The following is a 13772-nucleotide window of genomic DNA, read 5'->3' as shown; positions in this document are numbered from 1 at the left end:
CAGCACAAGGTCGACGATATAAAGTCAGTTTGCAGAAAAAATATTTCTGTTACTGATAAATCAGATATATGTACAGTATTTAACAATCATTTTCTGAGCATTGCTGGTGAATTAAATAAAAATTTAGTTTCTACAGGAAATCATATAACTTTCTTGGCAAATGCCTTTCCGAGGTTGATGTCTGAAATACTCCTCTGTGATACAGACGAGAGGGAGATTGAGTCAATAATTAAATCACTGAAGACTAAGGACTCTCATGGTTATGATGGAGTGTCTAGCAGAATATTAAAGGACTGTGCTGCACATGTTAGCCCTGTATTTAGCCATATTTGTAATGTTTCCTTTAGGAATGGTCAGTTTCCTGAGCGATTAAAGTAGTCAGTAGTAAAGCCGCTTTATTGAATGGGGAAAAGGGATAATGTAGATAATTTTAGACATATTTCTATGCCATCATTGTTTGCAAAAGTTATTGAAAAGGTTGTGTATGTAAGGATAATTGATCATTTTATATCATACTATTCGCTATCAAATGTACAGTTCGGCTTTATAAGTCGTTTAACAGCTGAATATGCTATGTTCTCTTTTCTCTGTGAGATACTGGATGGGCTAAACAAAAAGTTTCGAACACTTGGCGTATTTTTTCATTTAACTAAGGCATTTGATTGTGTTGATCACAAAATATTGCTCCAGAAGTTGGACCGTTACGGAATACGGGGAGTAGCTCATAACTGGTTCACCTCTTACTTTAGCAACAGGCAGCAAAAGGTCATTATTCACAATGTGATGTGGGATCTGAGTTGGGTACTGTCAAGTGGAGGGGGGGGGGGGGGGGGGGTCGGGGTGCCCCAGGTATCAGTGTTGGGGCCGCTTCTGTTCCTTATTTTTATAAATGATATGCCCTCTAGTATTAGTTATAGGTACAGAAAGTTGGCTTAAGCCAGAGATAAATTCTGCCGAAATTTTTACAAAGGTACAGACGGTGTTTAGAAAGGATAGATTGCATGCAACCGGTGGTGGAGTGTTCGTCGCTGTTAGTAGTAGTTTATCCTGTAGTGAAGTACAAGTGGATAGTTCCTGTGAATTATTATGGGTGGAGGTTACACTAAACAACCGAACTAGGTTAATAATTGGCTCCTTTTACCGACCTCCCGACTCAGCAGCATTAGTGGCAGAACAACTGAGAGAAAATTTGGAATACATTTCACATAAATTTTCTCAGCATGTTATAGTCTTAGGTGGAGATTTCAATTTACCAGATATAGACTGGGACACTCAGATGTTTAGGACGGGTGGTAGGGACAGAGCATCGAGTGACATTATACTGAGTGCACTATCCGAAAATTACCTCGAACAATTAAACAGAGAACCGACTCGTGGAGATAACATCTTGGACCTACTGATAACAAACAGACCCGAACTTTTCGACTCTGTATGTACAGAACAGGGAATCAGTGATCATAAGGCCGTTGCAGCATCCCTGAATATTGAAGTTAATAGGAATATAAAAAAAAGGGAGGAAGGTTTATCTGTTTAGCAAGAGTAATAGAAGGCAGATTTCAGACTACCTAACAGATCAAAACGAAAATTTCTGTTCCGACACTGACAATGTTGAGTGTTTATGGAAAAAGTTCAAGGCAATCGTAAAATGCGTTTTAGACAGGTACGTGCCGAGTAAAACTGTGAGGGACGGGAAAAACCCACCGTGGTACAACAACAAAGTTAGGAAACTACTGCGAATGCAAAGAGAGCTCCACTCCAAGTTTAAACGCAGCCAAAACCTCTCAGACAAACAGAAGCTAAACGATGTCAAAGTTAGCTTAAGGAGGGCTATGCGTGAAGCGTTCATTGAATTCGAAAGTAAAATTCTATGTACCGACTTGACAGAATATCCTAGGAAGTTCTGGTCTTACGTTAAATCAGTAAGTGGCTCGAAACAGCATATGCAGACACTACGGGATGATGATGGCATTGAAACAGAGGATGATACGCGTAAAGCTGAAATACTAAACACCTTTTTCCAAAGCTGTTTCACAGAGGAAGACCGCACTGCAGTTCCTTCTCTAAATCCTCGCACAAACGAAAAAATGGCTGACATCGAAATAAGTGTCCAAGGAATAGAAAAGCAACTGGAATCACTCAATAGAGGAAAGTCCACTGGACCTGACGGGATACCAATTCGATTCTACACAGAGTACGCGAAAGAACCTGCCCCCCTTCTAACAGCCGTGTACCGCAAGTCTCTAGAGGAACGGAGGGTTCCAAATGATTGGAAAAGAGCACAGATAGTCCCAGTCTTCAAGAAGGGTCGTCGAGCAGATGCGCAAAACTATAGACCTATATCTCTTACGTCGATCTCTTGTAGAATTTTAGAACATGTTTTTTGCTCGCGTATCATGTCATTTCTGGAAACCCAGAATCTACTATGTAGGAATCAACATGGATTCCGGAAACAGCGATCGTGTGAGACCAAACTCGCCTTATTTGTTCATGAGACCCAGAAAATATTAGATACAGGCTCCCAGGTAGTTGCTATTTTTCTTGACTTCCGGAAGGCGTTCGATACAGTTCCGCACTGTCGCCTGATAAACAAAGTAAGAGCCTACGGAATATCAGACCAGCTGTGTGGCTGGATTGAAGAGTTTTTAGCAAACAGAACACAGCATATTGTTATCAATGGACAGACGTCTACAGACGTTAAAGTAACCTCTGGCGTGCCACAGGGGAGTGTTATGGGACCATTGCTTTTCACAATATATATAAATGACTTAGTAGATAGTGTCGGAAGTTCCATGCGGCTTTTCGCGGATGATGCTGTAGTATACAGAGAAGTTGCAGCATTAGAAAATTGTAGCGAAATGCAGGAAGATCTGCAGCGGATAGGCACTTGGTGCAGGGAGTGGCAACTGACCCTTAACATAGACAAATGTAATGTATTGCGAATACATAGAAAGAAGGATCCTTTATTGTATGATTATATGATAGCGGAACAAACACTGGTAGCAGTTACTTCTGTAAAATATCTGGGAGTATGCGTGCGGAACGATTTGAAGTGGAATGATCATATAAAATTAATTGTTGGTAAGGCGGGTACCAGGTTCAGATTCATTTGGAGAGTGCTTAGAAAATGTAGTCCATCAACAAAGGAGGTGGCTTACAAAACACTCGTTCGACCTATACTTGAGTATTGCTCATCAGTGTGGGATCCGTACCAGGTCGGGTTGACGGAAGAGATTGAGAAGATCCAAAGAAGAGCGGCGCGTTTCGTTACCGGGTTATTTGGTAACCGTGATAGCGTTACGGAGATGTTTAATAAACTCAAGTGGCAGACTCTGCAAGAGAGGCGCTCTGCATCGCGGTGTAACTTGCTCGCCAGGTTTCGAGAGGGTGCGTTTCTGGATGAGGTATCGAATATATTGCTTCCCCCTACTTATACCTCCCGAGGAGATCACGAATGTAAAATTAGAGAGATTAGAGCGCGCACGGAGGCTTTCAGACAGTCGTTCTTCCCGCGAACCATACGCGACTGGAACAGGAAAGGGAGGTAATGACAGTGGCACGTAAAGTGCCCTCCGCCACACACCGTTGGGTGGCTTGCGGAGTATCAATGTAGATGTAGATGTAGATTACGGGTAACTCTAAATTATTTCTGTTTGCTGATGACAATAGCTTGGTAGTAGAGGATGTTGTGTGCATCATTGACTCGGTTTCAAATAGTGCAGTACATGACCTCAGTTCATGGCTTGTAGAAAGTAAACTAACGTTAAATCAGAGTAAGGCTCAGTTTTTACAGTTCCTAACACACAATTCAACAAAACATAACGTTTAAATTTCACAGAAAGGGGAATAGGTTTTGTGAAACTGAACAGTTCAAATTTCTTGGTGATCAGATAGATAGTAGGCTGTCATGGAAAGGCAACGTTCAGGATCTTGTTCAAAGTCTTAATACTGTCATTTTTACTATTCGAACGATATCAAAAGTGAGTGATCCGTCGACACAAAAATTAATCTACTTTGCTTATTTTCATTCTCTTACGTCGTATGGTATTATTTTTTGGGGTAAATCTTCCCATTCTACAAGCATTTTTTTGGCTAAGAAACGCGCGGTTCGGGCAATAAGTGGTGTGAGTTCACGAACCTCTTGTCGACCTCTGTTCACGAGTCTTGGTATTTTGACATTGGCCTCTCAATATGTATATTCCTTAATGTCGTTTCTTGTTACCAATATTAGTTTATTCCCAAGAATAAGCAACTTTCACTCGGTTAATGATCGGTAGAAATGAAACCGGCATTTGGATCACTCTTCCTTAACTCTTGTGCGAAAAGGTGTGCAGTGTACCGCTGCTTCCATTTTCAATAAGCTGCCACTCGAATTCAAAAATCTTAGCAGTAATCCACGCGCTTTCAAATCTAAACTGAAGAGTTTCCCCATGGGTCACTCATTCTATTCTGTCGCGGTGTTCCTTGAAAAATTAAGTTGATTCTTATTCTATTGCTGATGGCGTTTACTGAAACTTATGGATTGACTTTTTTCAGGTTCATGAACATTTATTTTTATCTGTTATTACTTTTATGTTGTAATTTCATGTACTGACACGTTACATGACCTTGGAGATTTGCTCCTCATTTTGGTCCTATGGAACTTGACGTGTAAATAAATATAAATATAAATATATAAATATATATATATATATATATATATATATATATATATATATACTCTGTTGAGTAAATTGCAGTGAATATACGCTGATGAACCAAAACATTATGACCACCTGTTTAATAGCTTGCTTGTCCGTCTTCGAAGTGAAATAGATTACTGATTCTGCGTGTCAGGAAACAACAGAACATTAGTAGGTTTGTGGACGTATATGGCGTCACACAGCCCATGTAATTCTCGTAAATAACGGGCCGCTGATTTGCATACGCGGTGATGGCACCCTATAGCGACCTAGGTTGGATCCATAGGATTTATATCAGACAAATTTGGTCGCCGGGACATCAACGTGAGTGCATTATAATGCTCCTCAAACCAATGTTGCTCGGTTATGATGGCTCTTAAACACGGACAATTATAGCCGGCCGGTGTGGTCGAGCGTTTCTAGGCGCTTCAGTCTGGAACTGTGCGACCGCTACGGTCGCAGGTTCGAATCCTGCCTCGAGAATGGATGTGTGTGATGTCATTAGGTTAGTTAGGCTTAACTCGTTCTAAGTTATAGGGGAGTGATGACGTTAGATGTTGAGTCCCATAGTGCTCAGAGTCATTTTTGAACGGACAATTATACTGCCGAAAGGTGACATAGTCGTCGGACAAGAGATCAAGCGTGAAAGGATGCAGGTGGTTTGCAGCTGTCAGCGTGTCTTAGATTACTACCACAGGTCCCATGCAGGCTATGGAGAATGTCTCCCATAGCATAATACTGCTCCCAGGAGCTTGCGTTCGTGGCGCGATTCACGTTTCGAGCTGTCGTTTACCTCGATGACAGCGCCTGTGTAGAGGACCGTCGACCTAGTGTAGCAAAAATTTGACTCACCCGAAAGAGCCGACACTTTTTCATTGATCGACAATCGAATCCCGATAGTTCCGTGCCCACCGAAATCGTGACATCGTTGGGTCAACATGTGAGCACGAAGGGATGGTCTGCTGCGGAGCTCCATTTTCAACTATGTACAATGAGCGGTGTGTTCCGAAACGTTTGTGCATGCACCAGCATTGTGCTATTTCGGCAGAGATGCCACAGATCACCATCTATCCTACTTTGCAGATCAGATAAGCCTCCGAACCCCACGTTCTGTGAAGTGTCGCCTAGTGGTAGTTTCACTGTCCTACCTCTTTCCGTAGATGCTCAGGACAGTACCACCTGAACATTCGGCCAGCTTCTCCGTTTTCGAGACATTCGTTGACAGCCTCTACGTAATAATAAACCGCCCTTTGTCGAAGTCGCTTACCGCAACCGATTTCCCCATTTGCAGCCCATATATTAGCTAGGGTGTTCACCCGTGCGTTTCTGCTCCTCTTACGTACTTCTCTTACTGCATCACGTGCCCGAAACGCCACCAGACGGCATCCAACGCCTGGATGGGCAATGGTCAATATGTTTTCGCTTACCAGTGTAGTTTGTCATAAATAGGTACTGAGGTGTAAAAGATAATAGAAATTTCATTTATTCAGTTACGCATATATATACTTTCAGTATTACGAATATGGTTCAGAATGGACTGTTATAGGTTAGCACGTGATGGACATCCACATCATTAGAAAGTTTATTAATTGTAAAATAGTAATGACAAAAATATACCGTTCGTGTACTGAAGGAGTCATCTGAGCAGTTGCTTGCACTTAATTAGTAAAAAGATGGAAAACCAGCAGTCAGGTTAGTCTATTGGTGATTCAATGTCTCACTTACTGAGATACATTGCTCAGTCACAGGTTTAACCCCCGAATTTTCTGACCCCAAAATTTTCAGTTGCTTACTGATGGCATACATATACCGTCTTAGCACTGAAATCGTATTGCATGACCAATCCTTCACGATGGGTTCAAAAATGGCTGTAAGCATTATGGGACTTACCATCTGAGGTCATCAGTTCCCTTGACTTAGAACTACTTAAACTTAACTAACCTAAGGACATCACACGCATCCATGCCCGAGGCAGGATTCGAACCTGCGACCGTAGCAGCAGCGCGGTTCCGGACTGAAGCACCTAGAACCGCTCGGCCACCTGGACGTTGGACGATCATCCTTGTTGCCATCGCAGCACAGCATCTGCGTTCCCGTCAAGCTCTTCAGTATTTCTGGTGCCCAATTCTTTACTGAATGCGTATCTCACTAAACCGAGAGTAGATGGGGATTTGGAGGAATGTAGAGTGGACAGTAACGACGAGAGGTGAAAATGAAAATGCCTTTGTCTCCTGTGTTTTTCTAGCAAACGCATTAGGCCTACTTTGCTCCATTTGCAAAATATGTGATACCCCGCCACGATATTATTGCACTTGGCCTCCTGTGGCCGTTCTCGGAAACATGAGGAGACGTTCTAATCAACGAGTGGTGGCTCAGGTAAGTGCATCGCACTATCAACATTTTCAGGCCAGTTGGTTATATACGTGAAGTGGTTCGGCGTGTCAAGATAAGCCGACCGATACGCTGTCACTACCACCTGCAATAATACACTACTGGCCATTACAATTGCTGCACCAAATGAAATGCAGATGATAATCGGATATTCATTGGACAAATATTTTATACTAGACCTGACATGTGATTACATTTTCACGCAATTTGGGTGCATAGACCCTGAGAAATCAGTACCCAGAACAACCACCACTCGCCGTAATAACGGCCTTGATACGCCTGGTCATTGAGTCAACAGGTACAGCTGCCCATGCCATGCAGCTTCAACACGATACCACAATTCATCAAGAGTAGTGACTGGCGTATTGTTTGCTCGGCCACCATTGACCAGACTTTTTCAGTTGGTGAGAGATCTGGAGAATGTGCTGGCCAGGGCAGCAGTCGAACATCTTCTGTATCCAGAAAGGCCCGTAAAGGACCTGCAACATGCAGTCGTGCATTATCCTGCTGAAATGAAGGGTTTCGCAGGGATCCAATGAAGCGTTGAGCCACGGGTTGTAGCACATCTGAAACGAAACGTCCACTGTTCAAAGTGCCGTAAATGCGAACAAGAGGTGACAGAGACGTGTAGCCAGTGGCACCCCATACCACCACGCCTGGTGATACGCCAGTATGGCGATGACGATTACACGCTTCCAATGTGCGTTCACCGCGATGTCGCCAAACACGGATGCGACGATCATGATGCTGTAAACGGAACCTGCATTCATCCAAAAAAATTACGTTTTGCCATTCGTGTACCAAGATTGGTCGTTGAGTACACCATGGCAGGCGCCCCTGTCTGTGATGCAGCGTCGAGGGTAACCGCAGCCATGATCTCCGAGATGATAGTCTATGCTGTTGCAAACGGCGTCGAACTGTTCGTGCATATGGTTGTTGTCTTGTAAAAGTCCCCATCTGTTGACTCAGGGATCGAGATGTGGCTGCACGATCCGTTACAGCCGTGCGGATAAGATGCCTGACATCTCGACTGCTAGTGACACTAGGCCGTTGGGATCCAGCATGGCGCTCCGTATTACCCTCCTGAACCCACCGATTCCATATTCTGCTAACAGTCATTGTATCTCGACCAACGCGAGCAGCATTGTCGCGATACGATAAACCACAATCGTTATGGGCTACAATCCGACCTTTATCAAAGTCGGAAACGTGATGGTACGCATTTTTCCACCTTAGACGAGGCATCACAACAACGTTTCACCAGGCAACGCCGGTCAGCTGCTATTTGTGTATGAGAAATCGGTTGGAAACTTTCCTCATGTCAGCACGTTGTAGGTGTCGCCACCGGCACCAACCTTGTGTGAATGCTCTGAAAAGCTAATAATTTGCATATCACAACATTTTCTTCCTGCTGGTTAAATGTCGCGACTGTAGCACGTCATCTTCGTGGTTTAGTAATTTTAATGGCCAGTAGTGTATATTGGTCGTTTAATATAGTTTCTAAGCTATGACTTCTGCGGAATAGGTTCGATGCCTTTTTTAAATGATTGTATCTCAGCATTCGTGATCTGTCATAGGTGGCTCTCGCTTTATTTTTTAAAAAAAAGTATGTTACATATTGAAACACATACATCTCTTTGAGTATACCTTTTATTAGAGTACATCCTTTCAACTAGGTACGCTATTTTACCATTTTTATACGCCATATTTATTGAATTCTACTCGGACCAATGGCTGACATTTCCTTTATGATCAGCAGATTCTACTTCAAGAACAATCTCTCTCTTGCGTGAAATTCATTCTGTCAGTTTGACTGTGGGCTAACGCGAATTTTCTATCCTCTCCAAGCAGAGGATAAGAGGGCTGAACCGTTTGAAATGCACAGTACAATAGCATGTGGGGGGGGGGGGGGGAGGAGGAGAGCTGAACGGCTGAATCGAGGAACAAGGAAACATATGGTGGCAGAGACCCAACAGCCGTCTCTCTTTGGTGTACGTGACTTGGAGCTCGTAGGTGGAACGCTCTTTCCCAGCCGAATTCGTGGGCGAATGTTTCCATTGGTTGCTGGAAGTTCCCGATAGAAGCTTAGATATTTTTTCAGCAAATCTGGCAGTGAAAACCAGTGAACAGGGGATCCGCAGGGCGCGTTCTGAGACGCAAGCCGACTGAGCCCGGAAGCTGGGCCCCTGACTGGCGGCAACGTGCGCCAGGAAGTGTGTCCTCTCGCTGGATACTGAGGAGCGAAAGGGAGTCAGTTCCAGGCGGGACGAGCCACAGTGTGGACGCGTGCGTTGGAGATGCTGTGGGGACGCGCTGTGCAGCTGCACTACGAGGCAATGTAGGTGAGACGCTTGCTGGCGTGCTGCTAATTAGGTCGCGAACGGAGTTGTTCGTAGTTACAATTCTTTGTACCAAAATCTTTCCGAATTGCAGAAATCTTTACCATGTGTGTCGTAAGATGAATTATTTACACCGTCCTGTTGAAGCTGACCAGTATGCTGGTTCTCTCGCTTCAATAACTATAACAAATATCTACATTGGTGTCCAAAATTAAACCAACGAACCATTATTTTCCCGTCCTGCGTCTAATTCACGCTGTAATTTTACAAACTGTCAGCAGATGTCCGTACGATCGTGACCTGCACAGAAGACGGCATTTTTGTCAACAAGCACGCCAATGATGACGTCAGGGCACCTGTCAAACTGGATACTGTACGCCGGGTAGTCCCACATCCACAACCGCTGTGTGCACAGTCACAGACGGTGCAGTATGGTACAGAGAAGACGCCTTACCAGGCTGTCCACGGTGGAGACAAATGGGAAGAATGGAAGCAGGACAGTCACAAGACGATGTGGCCTGATGGCTTAACGTGAATCGTTCTGTTGTTTTTCGGCAGTGGTGACCGTTCACAGAGATCGAAACTGTATCCCGAAGACCAAGGCGGGGCCGACCACGTGTAACATCAGAAAGAGAGAATCGTTGTTTGGCTGCAGGGGCACCACGGTACCGCCTTAGTACAGCACGACAACTGGCATCTGACCTCACAGCATCCACAGGTCCTGTTGTAGCAAGGAAAATGGTGTAAAGAAGGAATCGGCAGAGTGGTCTTCATTGTTGGAGTCCTTCTATATGTGTACCTCTGACACGTCTTTACGAAAGAGAACGTCATCAGTGGTGGTGGTGGTGGTGGTGGTGGTGGTGGTGGTTAGCGTTTAACGGTCCGTCGACAACGAGGTCATTAGAGACGGAGCGCAAGCTCGGGTTAGGTAAGGACTGGGAAGGAAATCGGCCGTGCCCTTTCAAAGGAACCATCCCGGCATTCGCCTTAAACGATTTAGGGAAATCACGGAAAACCTAAATCAGGATGGCTGGAGACGGGATTGAACCGTCGTCCTCCCGAATGCGAGTCCAGTGTGCTAACCACTGCGCCACCTCGCTCGGTCTCTTCAGTGGTCAACATGCCACTTTGACGGTCGTTCCTTTCACAGATGAGTCCGATTCGCATCTGGAGAGAACGTGGAACGCGCTTTCGGCACCCAACCATTCTGGAAAGAGGCTGATATCGAGGATGGTCATTAATGGTGTAGGCAGTGATTACGTTGGCCATTTGAACACCTTTTCGTGAAACTGTACGGTTAAATCCGTAAGGTTTAACAGCTGTCAGGTATCGTGACGAGATCGTGGGACCTCATTAGCCGTTGTTGTGAGCAGTTGTAAGCCACTACTTCGTACTGATGGACGATATTTCTCGATCTCATAGAGCACACGAGGTCGATGTTTTCTTGGAAAGGGAACTTATTGCACACAAGGTGTGGCCTGCTGGCTCTCCAGATCTGAATCCTATAGTGCATGTCTGGAATCTGGGATGCACTGGGAGACGGGATGCATCACGCCAACTTTCACCAACCATTCCCCAACACTTTCTAGCAGCGCTGAAGGAATGATGGGCGTTATTGTCTCAAAATGAGGTTGATGACATCATACACAGCATACCCCGTCGCTAGTCAGGCCTGTATTTCTGCCAGAGATGGTCACGCCCCACACTGAGTGCATTAACCACTTATCGGAACGTGTGTGTAAATCCGTTACCTTGGAAAAAACGAAGGACATTTTTGTCTATCGCTATGCATGTTGCAGTTATTTATGTTCTATATTCTTCATATTGTTTCTGCTTTACTGTCGACTGATTATACTGTTTTGTTGAAAAAAAAACCAACATTGCAAAATTTCTATGTTACTTTAATTTTGGACGCCAACGTACTTTTCACTGGCTCTGCCCTTGTCTCAAGCAAATCGGTTAACGAAATTGTAAATTTGTCTCTGTGAATGAGTAATAGAACTTTCTCCCCTGTTATTTGTCCTCAGCATGTTCGCTCACACGCAGTCTTATAATAAATAGCCTTTCTCTTTTTCCCACAGTGGCACCCCCGTGCTGATTATTTTTGAGCCATGTATCGACTCGTGCTACACCTTGTGTTCAAATTGCATTGGTCTTCCTTCTCTTCCCATGACATGTTTGTTTCATATGTTGTCTGTCATTAAGTGGCTGCTTGGTTGTCTTTTCCCTCTGCTATTGATATCTGCGTTTTTGCTTCCGGGAACCAGCTATGGAGGAAGTGAGATCTTTGACCGGTTGTAACCTCGTGTGGTGGCGCGGAAGTAGGAGCGTTGTGCGCGCAGAGAGAGTCTGGTGGACACGGGAGGGCAGTGTGACTCGCCAGCGCGGACCAGGCGTGGTCGGTTGTACCGAGTCGCCACGTGATGTATGTCGGTTGTGTGTGACGAGTGGGTGGAGTTGGTTGTATACAGAATCGCCCCACGAGTAGTTACTGTTCATTTCAGCTTGGTGGGACGTCAACAATCTCCTTTAAGTCCTCCGTTTCATCACTGAAGTTTAAAAGGGAGATACTACATGAAGGAGCGGTCACTAGCCGTCAACGTTGCAGAGAAGACGTGAACTCCGGTGACAGAGCGTGTTGTCGCGTGACCGTGGCGTGCTGGTTACACGGGCGACGCGTGCGCGGTCTCATGTGTGGATCCTTGCCATAGGAGGTCGTGTACTGCCTGTTCGAGCATAATTGCAAGTTAAGTTAGTGGAAGGTTTAGACATTAACTAATAAGTCTTCGTAACCAGTGTCTCTTCTGCCTTGTGGCCTCCGGCGATCGGGTTTCCTGTCCCCGGCACCGGTGTAATTGAAGACAGTCATCTTACTCCTCCTCTCGTTACTGTCCGATGGGAGGTGTAGTTTTGGCAGTTTTTTTCGCTATTCTGTCGTGTGTTATGAGTAAATTCATGCTTCTTGTCGGTTGATTATGTGGTCGCTCATTCAGGACTGTGTGGTGCAATGTTTCCTTGCACGGTGTTAGCTCTAATTCGGTCAGGAAGATAAGCCATATTATTAGAAGTTTTCGCTGGCTAAAAGTCGGTGCAGTGACCACCCTGAAAGTAGCAATTGCGTTTACGGGCGTATTTAAATTGGTCAGTATTCTGCCCAGCCTGAGCATCCCTGAGTGGGTGATTTGTGGCCGCCTTACAAGAGTCCATCATACCTGTTATGTTCTAATGATATTCCAGGGCACCATTGTTTAGAAACTTATTTAAATTCCTCTATTCCTTTATTGCCACTAATCGTGAGTTTGCTGAGACCTTTGATTTTTTTTTAATGGCGGTGTTGGTAGCTACACTACCTCACCGTACTTTATTAGCAACGTTCTGTATTTACTTTAGTTGCCTGTTTACTAATGTTCTTTAAATTTTTTTACTGTTGTATTGCTATAAATTACCAGATTGCCGTTAGCGGCGTCTTTTGAAAGGCTGTTATTGCCGTACTATTAGCTTCTATATTTTTTTTTATTTAAAAAAAAAGAAATTTTGAATTGTGCTATAAATGACTGGATTGCCGTTTTTAAAAGAAATTTTTAAACTATTGCCTTGCTGTAAATGGCTTCATTGCCGTTAGCGGCGTGTTTAAAAGGTTGTTTGTTGCCGTACTGTTGTTTCCTGTAAGATATGAATAAAAAATTTGTGTGTGAAAATCTCAACTCGACAGTAAACTATTAGAAATTTGGCCCGATTTCCCAACTTGTGGTGTGGCTTGTAGTAACCGTAACGATTGTGTATGTGTCAATATTGTCAACTACGTTGTTGTCAAGTCTTCATTTCGTAAGGGACAGCAGCATTAATTCAAATTTCCTTCACGTAAAAGTAGCTGTTAATAAAGCCAAAAGTTTCTATTCAATCTTTTACTTCGGTCCCCAAAGGTCGATTTCCATATGCATCAGGCAATAAATTGAGAATTATTTGAGGTACGGCTATACATTGTATTTGTCTCCATAAGGCCATACGGTGATGCTTGTTTCAGTTGTGTTAGGCAGAAGAAATGGTTTTACTTGTTTTCAGGGCAGAAATTCCTCCCAATTTAATTAATCACAGTGTGGCCATTGCACTCATGGTGTAGGAAAATAGGAGACAGTGATTGAAGGTATTACTGTGGAATTTTGCCAACAGCCTTGCCGCAGTACTAATACTGGTTCCCGTCAGATCACCGTAGTTAAGCGCTATCGGATTTGGCTAGCACTTGGATGGGTGACCGTCCGGGTCTGCCGAGTTAGCAAGCGAGGTGCACTCAGCCCTTATGAGACCAATTGACGAGTTACTTGATGGGGGAAATAGCGGCCCTGGTCAAGAAAACTAACAACGG

The 13772-nt window shown here is 44.3% G+C and overlaps 1 protein-coding gene across 2 annotated transcripts in view; it reads right to left on the bottom strand.

The window, feature by feature from the left end:
* Positions 1 to 13772, bottom strand: part of LOC126475063 (arylsulfatase B-like) — a 75468-nt gene that overhangs the window by 12001 nt on the left and 49695 nt on the right. The gene's annotated exons all lie outside the window — the stretch shown is intronic.

The sequence above is a fragment of the Schistocerca serialis genome, chromosome 4 (assembly GCF_023864345.2).
Source record: "Schistocerca serialis cubense isolate TAMUIC-IGC-003099 chromosome 4, iqSchSeri2.2, whole genome shotgun sequence".
NCBI lineage: Eukaryota > Metazoa > Arthropoda > Insecta > Orthoptera > Acrididae > Schistocerca > Schistocerca serialis.
Note: the sequence above shows the minus strand (reverse complement) of the source record. Positions and strands in the feature narration are given on the sequence as shown.